The 15,329-nt window shown below is 39.5% G+C and overlaps 1 long non-coding RNA gene across 1 annotated transcript; it reads right to left on the bottom strand.

The window, feature by feature from the left end:
* Positions 1–8,926: 8,926 nt before the first annotated feature.
* LOC122083324 lies at positions 8,927–11,420 on the bottom strand. Its single transcript, XR_006141626.1, has 3 exons — positions 11,274–11,420; positions 10,222–10,292; positions 8,927–9,163 (listed from the first exon to the last, which is right to left on the bottom strand). It is a non-coding gene; the product is annotated as an uncharacterized LOC122083324 (long non-coding RNA).
* Positions 11,421–15,329: the final 3,909 nt, after the last annotated feature.

The raw sequence follows: 15,329 nt of genomic DNA, 5'->3' as shown, positions 1-15,329 counted from the left end.
ATATGAAAGTATAAGGAAAGAAGCCCAGCACCAGCAAGTCAGGAAAATCTCAACCCAATTGGGGTCAGCTACATGGATCCTTGCCCTCCAATTGGCTCTATCCGAGGTCGTACTTCGCAGAACACTCTGGTCGCACCTCTCCACTTCATCCATCCAACTTTAATTTTCGGTGAAACATCATACTCTATGTCACTCTTATTTATGGTTGACCACATACCTAAAATAGTCACTCTTCGGTATCTCTCTATTCTCAATTTTCACCATATCATCATCCATTATAGTGTGACTAAAGTCACACATCATATACTCCATCTTTGATCTACTAATCTTAAAACATTTTGCTTCTAATGTTGATCTCTATAGCTCCAACTTAGCTTTAATCCCTGCCTTTGTCTCATGCACCAAAACAATATCATCGGTGAAAGCATACACCACGAGACCTCGTCTTGAATGCTCTTGGTTAAATCATCCATGATAAGCGCAAACAAATATGGGCTTAAGGTCAATCCTTGATGTAATTCAATTGTAATTCAAAATTAATAGCTTTGACCACCCACAAATCTCACACTAGTTACCACACCCTCATACATATCTTAAATTATATCCACATATTTACTCGACACCCCTCTTTTCACAAGAGCATGCCCCCGGATTAAATCTCTAGGAACTCTGTCATAGGCTTTTCTAGGTCAACAAAGACCATAAGGAGATCCTTCTTTTAGGCTCTATATCTTTCTTTGAGTCTCCTTAGTAGGTAAATACTTTTGAAATTTTTATATAATTATGCTTATATGCAACATAGAATCCATATCAATGCAATATGATATTATTATGGTAGTATATAATAAACAACGTTGGCCTTCGGGATCGGAGTAATGATTAACAGGGACAATCGGGGGCATTCTTATTGGATAGTCAGAGTTGCAACTGGTTTGCTTGTAGTGGTGGGCTTTATGCTGGTGCATTGAACCACTATTCACTGACACCTTTAGCTCGAGTTGTGGGTTGCTTATCTAGTTTTCAATGTGGAGTTGTGTGATGATTACATAGTTTTCAATGCAGCGTTGTGTGTTTGAGTTGTTACTTTCGTGCTAGGCTATCAAGAATTCCTTATCTCATTCCTCCTTCATAAAACTAGGTTGATTGATAGATTGTCTTGGTGGTGGACGTAATGCATGTAGAATGCTTTGACTTGACCTATCTATATGGTACATAAGGTAGACAACCGGTACTTTATTATAGTCTGTCGTTATAAGCTTGTGGCTGATTTGTAGTGGTGGATCAGGTTGACAACCAGCCCTTATTATAATTAGCCATAACCCGTCAATCTTGTTACAAGGATCCTCACGTTCGTCCTTGCTTGGAATCTCCGTGTAGCCCACCACATTAAGTTGGAATATAGCCGACCCCATTAAGTTGGGATATGGTTTTGGATGTTGTTGTAATAAACAAAGTATATGATATAATATAAGTATATTCATCGGGAAAAAAAAAGTAATAAACATAAATCAATGTAAATCATGAAGTGCTGACAAGGCGTGTTGTCGCCTTGGACCCAAGAAAGAGCTAGATGCCTAGGAGATGCCTAGGTGACACCTTGACAATTATGATGGTACAACAACCTTTAAACTTTCAAAATCAATTATCACTATCAACCAGCACGAATTTGAGAGAGGTACTCTACCAGTAAAACAGATGTCATCGCCATAATGCGCATTGCCCACTTCACAACCTCAGCTATACCAACATCAACAGTTCCATCTCCTGAAATTACAAATTTCCACACAATCCAGTACCCTAGTGCTGCTCCTGCAAGGATAATTCCTACCAAAACCAATACAGAAACCTGTCACCAAAACCATGACGAATAATGATAAGCATTACTCATGGTTGAGCGGAAACCAACAAAAAAAAAGAAGAGAGGTTGTAACCAGTAAGCTGTAACTCAATGATAGCGGACAGAAGACTTACAGGGTTATGCATATCTTGGCTAAGCCCAAAACTCACAAGAATGGAACTGACCAGCATTGAGAAGTAGTGCACAAGGAAAGATCCAAAACTGAGCTGAAAATATCAGTCGAGTGTAAGGTCATTCAGACATAAAGTATATGACACCAAATGAGATATTAAGCAAGATTCTAGCACTGCGAATTAATTAAGAAATCATACCACTGATCCATATACAGCAAGGTAGAGAACATTTTTCCTGCTGGTTGGTAGTAACTTCATGCCCTATAAACCAATACAAAAGCCAACACCTGACGAGATGGTTACTAAGATAAAAATTGTGACATGTATGTAATAATACTAAATGCATAGTGACAGGAAGCAAATGAATCAGAGAACCACAACATTGCAGAGGGCAAAAAATCCAAATGAGTAAGAAAATGCATTAGATTCTTTTTCTTTCCCCGCTTGGCTCTCTATGGGCTCATTAAAGGGTCTGAATTCCCCAAGGCAAGGAGGCAAACCAATGCTGCGACAACATTGCACATAATATAACTACATCAAGCACAGCCAGGATGCACACTCAAGAGACTCGAACATTAGACCTCAGGCTCGATGTTTTTATAGTTTCAATTCAGTGACAGCCAAGATCACTTAGGCAGTGAGTCAAGCAATATACCTGATCACGTTTCACTAATTTATGCATTTTCTGTCAGTGAATGTCAAAATAGAGAAAATTTTCTCTTCTCCCGAACCATGCATGAGTGACAATTTTTAACCACTCAGCTATTAGTAATCATTATTTTATTTTAAATCTCCAAAATTACTATTATGAGGACATTATTATGTTATAGACAATTTTTCCCCTTAAAAAAACCAATGCAAACTGGTCTTTCCTATTCCACGTCATATGCAGAAATGGAATAGTTCACCTGTGCAAAGCCACCGGATAGAAACCCTTTGCCAGATGAAATAAAAATACAGTCTACAACAGGATTTAGGCCACAACAACAAAGAAAAACCTCACATTTGATCTGAGGTATGAATACAGAGACTATACTCTTTTCTTCTGTCATTTAAGCTCAGAATATAGACACTAATCAATTATTAACAAAGAAAAACGAAATTTCATTAAAATACAACTCCTATTTTCTCTCTTGCTTTTCCCTTTTATGTTCTTTCTAGTGCCGGATTGAAGATCAAGGCTCAACAGCATCAATGCCTCAATGGTCATTTTTCTCCCTAGGGACAGCTTCTTGGCAATCGAATTGTGACCATCAGCCTTTTCATTCATTAGTCTGTTCTTTTGCTTACTTTTATGGTCCCTCCATTAGAAACTGATGATGAAACCAACAGATCATGGAAATTTTTTTCAACCAGATGCCCCCTTCTTCCTAGTTAATTGGGTAGTTCAGAAAGATCTCACTCACTTTAAAGGCCTATTGATGCAGAATTGATGCAGTTGAACCGGGTTGACCCTTCGGGTAATCTCAACCGAGATGAACCGGGTCCGATTGGATTTTTGGATTCATTAGGATCTTTAGGATTTTGTTTTATTTGGGGATTATTCGCAATCTTTTAATTTGGGTAGTTAATAGTCAATTGGGGAGTTACCAATTTAAGTTTTATTCTGTTTCTAATTTCATCAGTTAGAATTTAGGAAGCAAATTAGGAGTTGCTAATTTAAATTTAGATTTTATTAGGAAAGTTTTAATTACAGTTTATTATATAAAGACATGCAACACAAGTATTAGATTTTGAATGATGAATTAATTAATTGGTTGAAACCTTGTGGTTTGCTTGGTCGTGAGACCTTCTTCCCCCCTTTCCCTTTGTGTGATTCTTCTCTTCTCCCTCCAACTCTGATTTCTCTCAGAGATTTCTTTCTTCCCTAAGGCCCTCCTCCATCACCTATATTTCGTTTATCCTCCACCTTTAGGTATTTGTAACAAACCTTATTAGGAGAGAAACAAGGGATCTTTATTTTACTAAGTAGGCAGTTTTCCAAGAGGGGAGGAGTGGGAGTCCACTACCTATCAGTTATACTCCAACAACAATAATAGAGGTAGAGACATAATGGAGAGCCCTTACAGAAGAAGGGGGTGATCAGAGTAGCAGGGGGGAAAGGGAAGCACACATCCACAGAGTACAAATTAAACTAATTCTCTTTTCATTCTTTAATTTGCTCTAACATTGTCCATTAATTACAGCCAATATATAGGAAAAATAAAGACATAAAACTGAAATAGAAACTAGTCTAACTAGGAAACAAATCATAAAAGGAAACTCAAAAGGAAAGAAATCCTAACCGACTCCTAACTCCTACATCAAGTCTGGAAAATAAAAAGCATAAAATAAAAGACAAAATAAACTACTAATTTATCTACAACCCTTGTTGGACCAAAACCCTGCATTGGACCCATTCTTCCATTCTTCTTAGCTCTGAGCTTCCAAAATTGTCATGCTTGTCCAGCCAGTCAAGAGCAATTGTATCTACATCAACTCTCCTCCTTTGAAAAGAACTCGACTACGTCGAGTTAGGAAAATGACCGAGAAGACCGTTTGAAGGAATACGCTGAATGAGGAACTATTCTACCATCTTCTTGAGCTTAATTTCGAGGAGATCTTTGGCATGATGAAACTTCATAATCTTGTGGCCATGATTGAAAGCATAGGTGTTGGTATAGCCACAATGTTGTACTTTCGTATCAAACAACCACGGTCAACCAAGAAGGATATACCACACCTTCAGAGGGAGGACGTCACATTGGACTGTATCCTTAAATCCACCAATAGAATATGTGACCAAACACTTACCTGTGATCTTGAGATTAGTGTTGTTCAGCCAAGCAACTTTGCAAGGATTTGGATGTGGCTGTCTTCAATCCCAACTTACATAATGCTTCTTCAGAGATTACATTAGTGCAACTACCTCCACCAATGACCAAGGATAAGAGCTGGTCATTGCACTTCACATGGGTCTGGAAAATACTACTACGGCGCCAGTCTTCATCTTCAGTGACTTTTTAGGTGGTCAACACAGGATGAAGTACATAAAAATGATGTGGCTCCTCATCAGTTGGAGTGTCATTGACTTCACCTGGCGCATGCTCTTCCCTTAAATCAATTGTTTCAGAACTAAGTTACTCTTCTAGAATATAAGGTAAAGGCAAATCCTTGTCAATAAAAGCAACCAAACAACTAGGACACTGAGCACTGATATATCTGAATCATTTACACGAGTAGCACTGAACGCTAACCGTGGTGTCTGAACCATACCGAGATGGAGAGTATGGATGGTTAGGCTGTGAAATTGACATGTCCGAATCATATAGAGGTGGAGAATACGGTCCGCTAGGTCATGAAGATGCCATAGATCAAGCATTAGCCTGTGGTCTGCTAAATGACTTTTCCTGGATAGAATGTTGTTGCTGAATGGAACTAGTACCTGTAGGAAAAGCATCTGTAGAAGTTCTCCGATTGTATAGACGTTTCAAAATTTCCTCAACCTGACATGCTACCTATACAACATCCTCCATCGTTAGTAGATGTAAAAGCAGCACTAATCTGAGGGTGCAACCATTGCGGAACTATGCTACCATACTTCTTCATCCCTCTCAAAATCAAAATGAATGGTAAAATAATAGGATCTAGCAACAAACTCTTCAATAGTTAGATTTTCCTATTTCAACTGTGCAAACCTGAGGTTCATGCGCTACTTGTAATCAGGAGGCAAGAATCTTCGGTTCATGACTTCACACATTTTATCCAAGTAGTGACCAACCCAATGCCTTGGGTTCAGTTATGTTGCTGCTGCTTAACCCACCAGACTCGGGCCGTGCCTTTTAGCTTAATCAATGAAATGAGACCTTTTAGCACTAAGCCAACCCCTACCATCTGAAGAATTTTCTAGATGTGAATCCAGTCAAAGCACAGCTCTGGATTCTAAAATTCTGGTTTTGATTTTCTTTGTTTCTGAACCTATTTTCTGGTTTCTGTTAAGGCTAATTAGAGGGGCCAAATTTGAAATTGGTTTGAGCTTATCATATTGGGAGTCGTTTAACTTGTGTAACCTATTCCTACTTAGGTAGCCAATAGTGAAGACTTCCAACAACTCAGCTCTTATAAGGGTGAAACTGATGTGAAAATTGATGCCATCACTGCCGTTGTCACTTCCCCTTAGACAAAAAGATGGAATCTATGCTAGCTTCTATTGATCTATTGATGGCAACAGATAGAGGAAAGAGTCCCATTCAGTATGGGGAATCTTCCAACACCACCCCACAGGATCTGCCACCACCACCACCCCACATCATACACCACCACTGCCACCATCACTGCCACCACTGCCACCACCAACACTATATGGAATTGGTTGATATGATTATGGAGCATAAAGAGCAGTAAAATTAGATGTCCTTGATTTTTATGGAGAGAGAAAGAGGAAGAAGAAGGAAGGAGAAGAGGAAGGAAGAAGAGAGAGAGAGAGAGAAGAGGAAGAAGGAAGGGGAGATGTGCTGCCCTTCTACTACACTTGCCCCTCTACTACTGTTGCTGCTACTGCTCCTCCCTACATGCTGTCAAGAGAGGTGGAAGGCGACCAAGGTGCTACCATAGCTAGGAAGAAGTCTGGAGCTGGACAACTGCACCAGGGTATCTTCCACCATACCCGCCAAGCTCAGAAACCCCAAAGAGGTAATTCTTTGTTTCATCCGAATATAGTAGCAAGGAAATGAACAGTAGCCGCCCTCTTGCCCTTATTTATTAGCCTGGCTAGTAGTCCTAAAAATAACCGATTAATTTATAATCTTTAAAATTAAATAACTAATTGTAGGATCCATTGTTCCTTATATAGATTGGTGCATTAGAACCCTTAAACATGTCCCTACATAGGGTAGGAGTGGGTAGAATTACATTGCGAAGGAGTGGGGCCTATAGAGAAAAAACTCAAATTTTTGGCATTTTGTTACCTAGCCGGCTGGCCGATTTGCCGACATACAGCTTGCAGGTTGTCTCATTTTTGGCTTCCTAGTAGTATAATCCTCTGCCTTACATAGTCCACCAAGTGCGGGACCGTTCCATAACTTTGGACCATTTTACCCCTCCTACTTGGCTAATAAATCTACCAGTTTCTCCCTTAAATTACCGTACATTTAAGGTTCATAGTATGACAGTCCATTACCCCTATATCTGCCAAGTACTAACACTGGGTTTCTGTGCTTCAAAATTCAGGGTTTATAGTAGCCTTGGGGGAGACATAACCCTTCGAAAGTTCAAATTTGGAGAACATGAAATTGATTAGCTCATTTTTATGATTAAGAAGTCCCAAGAAGGTAAAGAAGAGGAAGACGTGAAAATTACACTCATCCGAAAAGAAGAAAGCTCACTCCCATACTTGTTAATCCACCTAGTCCATGAGCCACTATTGAATTGGACTAGCATCAGAGAAAACTTCAAACTCACTTAGGATCTAGGTTCAACCGGTCCTAACACCGCTAACACAACACCAAGTCCAAGTTTGTTGTCGAGTCTATTGCTGAGTCATTTGTTGTCATTTGTGTTCATGTATCTACTTTCAATGAAAATCAGAGTTTATGCATGTCGAATCTGTTGTACCTTCTTTGAACATCAATGAAATTTTTGATTTTGAGTATGATTTGCCTCTTTTCTCTGATGATGATCTTAACAAATATCATAATATTATAAAACAAAATAAATGCAGAAAATCCTAACCCATCCATGAGGATACTTGGGTCATTAACTTGGGAACAAACCAATGCCCTCGAGAGGTAAAAATTAGTGCTACCCTGATAATGAATAGGCAACACAAATAGTCAACCTCCTCAAAAAATTTATATATTTGTTTGATCCTATGAAGATAAGCCTAGGATCAATCCCAACATTGTGCAATATTGTCTGCAACCTACCCTGAAGTAAGGCCCGTTAAGTACAAATAAAGAAGAATGTGTCCGAAATAGAGCAAGAAGATTAGGGAAGAAGTTGCAAAGCAGTGGAATGCTGGTTTTCTATAAGTAGTCGAATGACTGACCATTGATTGGTTGTGCAGTAGTCAGAACTCCTGGTGCAATAAGCGGTACAAGAATAGGAGCAGATGGTGTAGGTTGCACACCAGAGGGTTGTACCACTAATGTCTCTCTGGCGTGGATAGCTTTGACTATCTCAGCCACCATATCCCTATGTTGTTGTTGGACTTCTTACATCACATTACTGATAATGGAAACCACATCTTGAGTGGTCATCATAGGTGGTGTAGGAGGTAACATAGGTGATACAGTTGTTATCTCATCTTCACCTTCATACTCAACTTCATGTGAAGGGTTAAGATTTTCCCTCGTGGTGCAATTGTGCTTTCGTAGCTATGGGTCATTTTGGGGATAGGTACGCTTTGACATTTGGGAAAATTTCTAGTGAAATGAGTAGACCAATTAACCTCCCAAATAATTTATGCATACCATATGGCCACACAACATACTTTACAGGATAGAAGAGTTAAAGCACATTAGAGAAAAAATTGGTCATCTGCTCAATCCTCTAGCAGATGGCACCAACCCACATCAACCTAATTCTCGAATCCTAACTGATTTAATTTCCACTTGTTCTTATCTTGTTACCTTTTTTATTTGTTCAACTACATTTATGATTTATGCTCTTGGAATTATTGTCAGTGAATGGATTTTGCACCTAGGCTCGTCTCCTAGGGTGTGCACTAAAATTTATGCAATTATCTTGAAGTTTTTAAAGTTAATCCTAATCATCACCAGTATATCCTAAGATCTCATGCATGGATTAAGATAGAGCATCATGCTCTGATACTTTTCTGTGACACACTACCTCAAACTGGCTAAGGTATGCAGCACTGGATTCTCAACCCAGTCAGCCTAACCCTCCAGGATCAAAGGTGCAGTATCTTAATTTCCCAAATGCCATCAAGACCGCAACTAAAATCAAAGTACACTAATAAAATCATACAAATATCACTAGTGATGTGCTAAAATGATAAATTACATTATACAATTTATGTGTCTAAAGCAATTGTAAATTACAATATTTCTTACTACACATCTCATAAATTTATACATCAAAAGAAACATTTGAAATAACAGAAGTGATGTCCATCAGCATCCTGGTGTCTCGTAGAGACATGCCTCACAACCATTGCCAAAGTCCAACTGTGCCTCAGCATCTGTTCCACCATCTAAAAACAAGTAATCAAAAGGGGTGAGCTTCACAAGCCCAATGAGGGGTGCACATGCAAGCACACACAAACAAATGATGCGATGCATGCTCAAACAATTTAGATGATGCTCATGATCCGATTTTAGCAAGCAATACCTAGCAAACAATTACTAAGTCCAAGATAGGGTATTAGTGCTACTGCAACATAGATCGTATCCCTAGTCCCAAAAAACCTATCGGTCATCCAGTGATACAAGCTAGTTGCAAATCAGGAGCCTGTAGGTCCTAGAAAACCCATTGGTCACCTGAGCTGCAGAAAAATTATGGTCCCAAAAATCCCCTCAGTCACCTATGCTGTGGGGCATGCAACCACGGTCCTAGAAAACCCATCGGTCTCCTATGCTACATCACCAACCCTTGAGATCAGCCAGTACCTAACCCCTTACTGGCAAGGGGTGTAGCACCAGTGTCTGTGAATCCTAACCAGATACAATCTATATGAATGAATCACATCTATAGCATCCAATCATACATCAGTGGCCATCACTATAATACTGACCTCTGAGCCCATGGTACCAGATCCTCCCCCCCATGGCCACACCATGCCTCAGACTGTCGATGTTACAACTATTACCACTCATAGCACATCATACCACACACATTCTCTGATCTCTAGGCCCACGGTACAGGAATGCACCTCGGCCACACCGTGCCCTAGAATGTCAGAGCCATAGTCATAACTATACTATTGACCTCTGGGCCTATGGTACTGGAAAGAACCTCGGCCACACCGTGCCTCAAACCATCAATACCATAGTTACAACTATAGATCTCAATCACGGAACCACAATCACTTACCTCACTTACCTTTGCAGTCCAAAACTACTCCATAGCCTCATCCTTCCATATTCACGGGTTAGTAGTAAAATAGCAGAATAGTACCAATTTAATTGTATCACAATCACAAGATAACAATATGCATACACAATGTCACAATTTACACACATATGCATGATTCACACAAGATAGAAAAAAATACAAAAACACTCCGTAAAATAAAGTCAAACAGCCACTCACCTCAAACCCGAAATCCGATAGTTATGACTGAATTCCCGTCACCGCATATCCTTGCTAGGTAATTTAGGTTCCTATGTGAATTGTGTACATCATATTAAATATTTATATTTCCTAACATAACTTAGTAGGTTCAATACTGAACCTTTTAACCCTCAACAGCCCACACACTAACCTCAATAAAGTCTTAGAAATGCCTTCGAACTACCCCTACCCATAGGGCTAATTTGGGTAAATAATTAGGGAACATAATCATAATCCACAAGGGGTAGAGTACCATTCAACCAAAATAGGGGCTGATTGGGCTTAAAAACACCCAACCGGTGGGAGAAAACTAGCTGGCCGCTTACCCAACCAGTGGGAGAGATTTTGCAGAAATTTCTACACTTCCGTATACGGTTCTACCAGTTTCTCAAGCTTGGGCTGCTCATGGCCGATGGGTATTGACCATGGCAGCATGGGGAAGGTCTTATGTGGTCTTTAATGTCATTTTACAGCCCCTCAAAGCACCATTTACAGAGTTAAAAAATTGTATAACAATATACTATTCATCTCTACAAAATAATTTCCGAATCACACCCAAATTGGGTAACTTAAAGGGCTGATTCCATTGTCCCCCAAAATCCATCATTCCAACAAATCAGTTATATGGAATATAGCAACTCCAGCCCAATTCCACTTCCAATTAAATGAAATGATGGGTTACAGGGAAGGAATTAGATTAGTTAATCTAAATTTCCCAAATCTGAAATCAATTAAAATTCTGCCTACTCTTTTCTGTAGAATTCCAAGCATATTCTTCCTTCCTCAATTCAGTCCCAATTACACTGAAATATCCTTGCATGGAAAAAGCCCTAAGATTCAAGGCTCCCAGAGGGGTAAATGTTAAATTGAAGCCTCAAACCCTTACCTCGATTAGAGATTCATCTACTGTGTGCCGATTCCGCATACAGGGACTCAATTCCAGCCCCTAATTTATTGTAAATTCATAACCCTAGCATGCTACTACCATTTACATAATCAAATTTAGGAAAAGAATAGGGCAGCAGTCTTACCTTTAAGTGCAGCAGCTCCAAATCGCAGCTCTCTTCTCCTCTTCTTCTTCCTCTCCTTGTTGTTCACTACATTGTGCAGCAAGAAAGTGACCGGTGGCTGAACCATTCCTTCTTTTATAATTCATCCCAAAAGGGTCCTAGGGCCTGTTTTTCTGAATTACGTAAGACATTCCAAAATCATTTCTTAATAATTGATTTATAGCAACATAAAATTAAAAATAATTAAAATCAATTTCTCATTAATGGACCCCACCATATACTGAGCCATTAGGTGGATTTGGTAAGCATTATGACCTTTACATGTTAGGTAAGTGTGAGGCTTGGGGGTGTAGGCATGTGGGACCCACAGAAAATCCAAATTTTTCTGCATTCTACTAGCCGAACCAGATGGCCGATTGGCAGCAGGGTATCCTACTGATTTGCCGATTTTTGCACCACTTGCTGTCCTAACCTTTGGGTTCTTGAATCCACCCATTATAGGACTAGTTCTACTCATTTTCTTGGCCATTTAACACCCCTAACATAGCCATTGGATCTGCTAAATTCTCTCTCCTACTGCTATACAACAGTGCTATATAGCAGGAGAGTCTATTGTCCTTATGCCAACTGGGTCTTGACACTTGGGCATTTAACTACTTCCAGTTTAGGGTGTTACAGTATCAACTAAGGTTAAAATGTCAGAAGGTATTTTTGGTGCACCAATAAGAAATTTGTTGAGTTTCCTAGTGAGTGAAAGAGGTATCGAGGTTGACCCCATCGAAATCAAGGCAATTCAAAATATGCCTGCCCCTCGGACAGAGAAGGAGATATGAGGATTATTTGGTAGTGTTAAATACATCAGTTAGTTCATAGCTCAATTGACCACTATATGTCAACCAATATTCAAGCAATTAATGAAAGACCACTCAAAGGAATGGAGTGCCCGGTGCCAACAAGCATTTAATAAGATCAAGGAATATTTGGTAAACTTGCTTGCCCTAATTCCACCAACTCCTGGAGAATCACTTTGTCATACTTATCATTGGGAGAATATTCCATTGGATCATTTATAGCTCATAAAGAGAAATAAAAGGGAGCGGAACAAGCAGTCTATTACTTGAGCAAGAAGTTTCAAGAGTATGAGACTTGGTACACACCTCTTGAGAAGACATGTGCGCAACTAATATGGGCAATAAGAAGGCTAATGCATTATATGGTAACATATCCTGTCCAATTAATATCAAGGATGGATCCGATCAAATATCTCTTTGAGGAACCAGCTTTAACAGGAAGGATGGCTCAACGGTTGTTGTTATTGTTAGAATTTTACATCACATATGTCACCCAGAAATCTATCAAGGTGTGGGCCATCGCCTATCATTTGGTTACCCACCCTACAAAAGATGAAAGGCCACTGAACGATGCTTTCCTAGATGAGGGGATCATATCAGTCAAAGAAGAGGAAACAATCAATGAATGGAAATTATGACTTTGATGGGGTAGCTAATAAGAAGGGTTACAGTGCATAAAAGTTACTGGTAACATCGGATGGGTTGTTGTAAGGGAAAATACCTTTTTCTTTCTGCTTATTTCCTCTCACCTGTCTACCTTGCAAGGATGAATTGTCTCCAAATATGTCTAGCGACTATGGGGGGGTGGGGAAAGCATGATTTTTGGAGTCGCCATCTAGGATTTAGTGCCTATAGCCCTATTGTGGAGCCCAATTTTGATTGATGGATCAAGCTTGAATAGGGGGTTGGATTACTGTGAAAGGAAGGAAGCCCCTAATTTGACTTCATATTTTGGTCTGTTCCAAAGATAGTGGTCCGTGTCATGTTACGAGTGTGGGAAGGTGTTAGGCACCCACCTCGCTCGGAATTTTTGGTCTTTCTACTGAAGGCTTGGATTTCGAATATTCTCAATTTTAACAGCCTAATCTAGCATGGAAGTCTTATTACAAGAAATAATGCAATCACATATACATACACTTGCATGAAAGAATTGTAGGAAATTATTGAAATATCACATGAAATATAGATCTATATTAGAACCACATGAAATAATAAAATCTAAATAAAATAATAGAAAATGCAATTACCTTATCTACATACATGTACAATGCCCCATGACATGACAATTATGATCGTTATTTTATGTGAGGAACACATGCGATAACATAAAAAATGATAAAATTTACATAAAATGATAAAATAGAAAGCAACTTATCTACAGATGTGTACGATGCTCTATGACATGATAGTTATGATCGTTATTTTATGTGAGAAACATATAAGATAATGCATAAAATGATGAAATAGATTACATTTAATGCATAAATGTTAAAATTAATACATGAAATGATAACAATAAGTCATTATTTAATGTCGTAGACACATAAAATAATACATGCGAAGATAGGGTACGTATTATACATGCAAATAAAATTACTATATAATATTTACATGATAATGATCGCTGAAAACGATGAAATTTTTGATAATTTTCCTTGACTCAAGGGCAATGATTTAATTTTCTTCTCATTTTCTTGGAGAAATTAAAAACTTCTGGCACTCGCGTAAGAAAGTTGATAGGGTTTCTATGCTAGGGTGTGAACATGGGTTCTGGTTTTTAGGAATTTAAGCAGGGCTTCCACACTATATTCTTGAGGTAGGAATTGACTGTGAAAATTCTGGCAGGGCTTCCGCACTATATTCCTAGAGTCGAAATCAGCTATGGCAATTCGGGTAGGGCTTCTGCGTCTTATTATTAGGGTTGGAATCAGCTGTGAAAATTTGGGTAGGGCTTCTACACCATATTCCTAGGGTTGTAATCAACTGTAGAAATTCGGGCATGGCTTCTACGCCGTATTCTTAGGGTTGGAATCACCTGTGGAAATTTAGGCAAGGCTTTCGCTCTGTATTCCTAGGGTTGGAATCAATTATGGAAATTCGAGCAGGGCTTCCACACCATCATAAAAATATTGAAATCAAATATAAAAAAAAACTTAAACAGAAGTTCCGTACTAACCTGATATGGATGACGTGGACTTCCTAATATAGGGCAGGATTTTGTCAACTTCAACTTCAGTAAGTTCGGCTTGGAATTTCTACAAACTCTCATCTTTTCTTTTTCTTTCCTCTCTCTCTCTCTCTCTCTCTCTCTCTTTTTGTAAGGTCTCTTGGACAAGGTTTTTTCTTCAGGGGTTCTTTTTTTTGGGGGGGGGGCTTCTCTTAGTGACCCGAGGTCACTATTTATAGAAAGAATGAGGCATCCATGTAAAAATTCCACGTAAGGGGGTTTAGGGGCCTGTAAGGCCCTCTATGTAAGCCTTACATGGATGTGTAAGGGCTTACACTCATCTGTGTAAGGACCCTCCCCCCGTGGCCCTCTGATATGCCTCCAAAAATGCCGTGGCACCCCATTATGCCTCCAAGTATGCCCGTAGACTGGGTGGCTACCCCGTAGGCTGGGCAGCAGTAGCTCTATGTGGTTGCGATGGAAATTTTATCACCTAAAGCAGTAGCCGTAGGCTGGGTGCAGTAGCCCTACATGGTTGAGGTGGAAATTTTATCACCTGAGGACAAGGGGCAAGTTTTGGTTAGGGTTTGGTTTAGGGTGGTCTGATTTATTTTGGTTTAAGGTTTGGCTTGGGTTAGGGTTTGGTTTGGATTAGGGTTTGGTTTGGTTCAAGGTTTGGCTTGGGTTAGGGTTTGGTTTGGGTTAAGGTTTGGTTTGGTTTAAGGTTTGGCTTGGGTTAGGGTTTTGGCTAGGGTTTGGGTTTGGTTTGGGTTAGGGTTTGGTTTGGTTTGGTTTAGGGTTTGGCTTGGGTTAGGGTTTGGTTTGGGTTAGGGTTTGGTTTGAGTTAGGGTTTGGTTTGGTTTAAGGTTCGGTTTGGGTTAGGGTTTGGTTTGGTTTAAGGTTTGGCTTGGATTAGGGTTTGGTTTGGGTTAGGGTTTGGTTTTGTTTAAGGTTTGGTTTGGTTTAAGGTTTGGCTTGGGTTAGGGTTATGCTTGGGTTAGTGTTTTGGCTCAGGTTGTTTTGGGTTAGGGTTTGGTTTGGTTTAGGGTTTGGTTTAGG

Source organism: Macadamia integrifolia, chromosome 7 (assembly GCF_013358625.1).
Source record: "Macadamia integrifolia cultivar HAES 741 chromosome 7, SCU_Mint_v3, whole genome shotgun sequence".
Lineage (NCBI taxonomy): Eukaryota > Viridiplantae > Streptophyta > Magnoliopsida > Proteales > Proteaceae > Macadamia > Macadamia integrifolia.
Note: the sequence above shows the minus strand (reverse complement) of the source record. Positions and strands in the feature narration are given on the sequence as shown.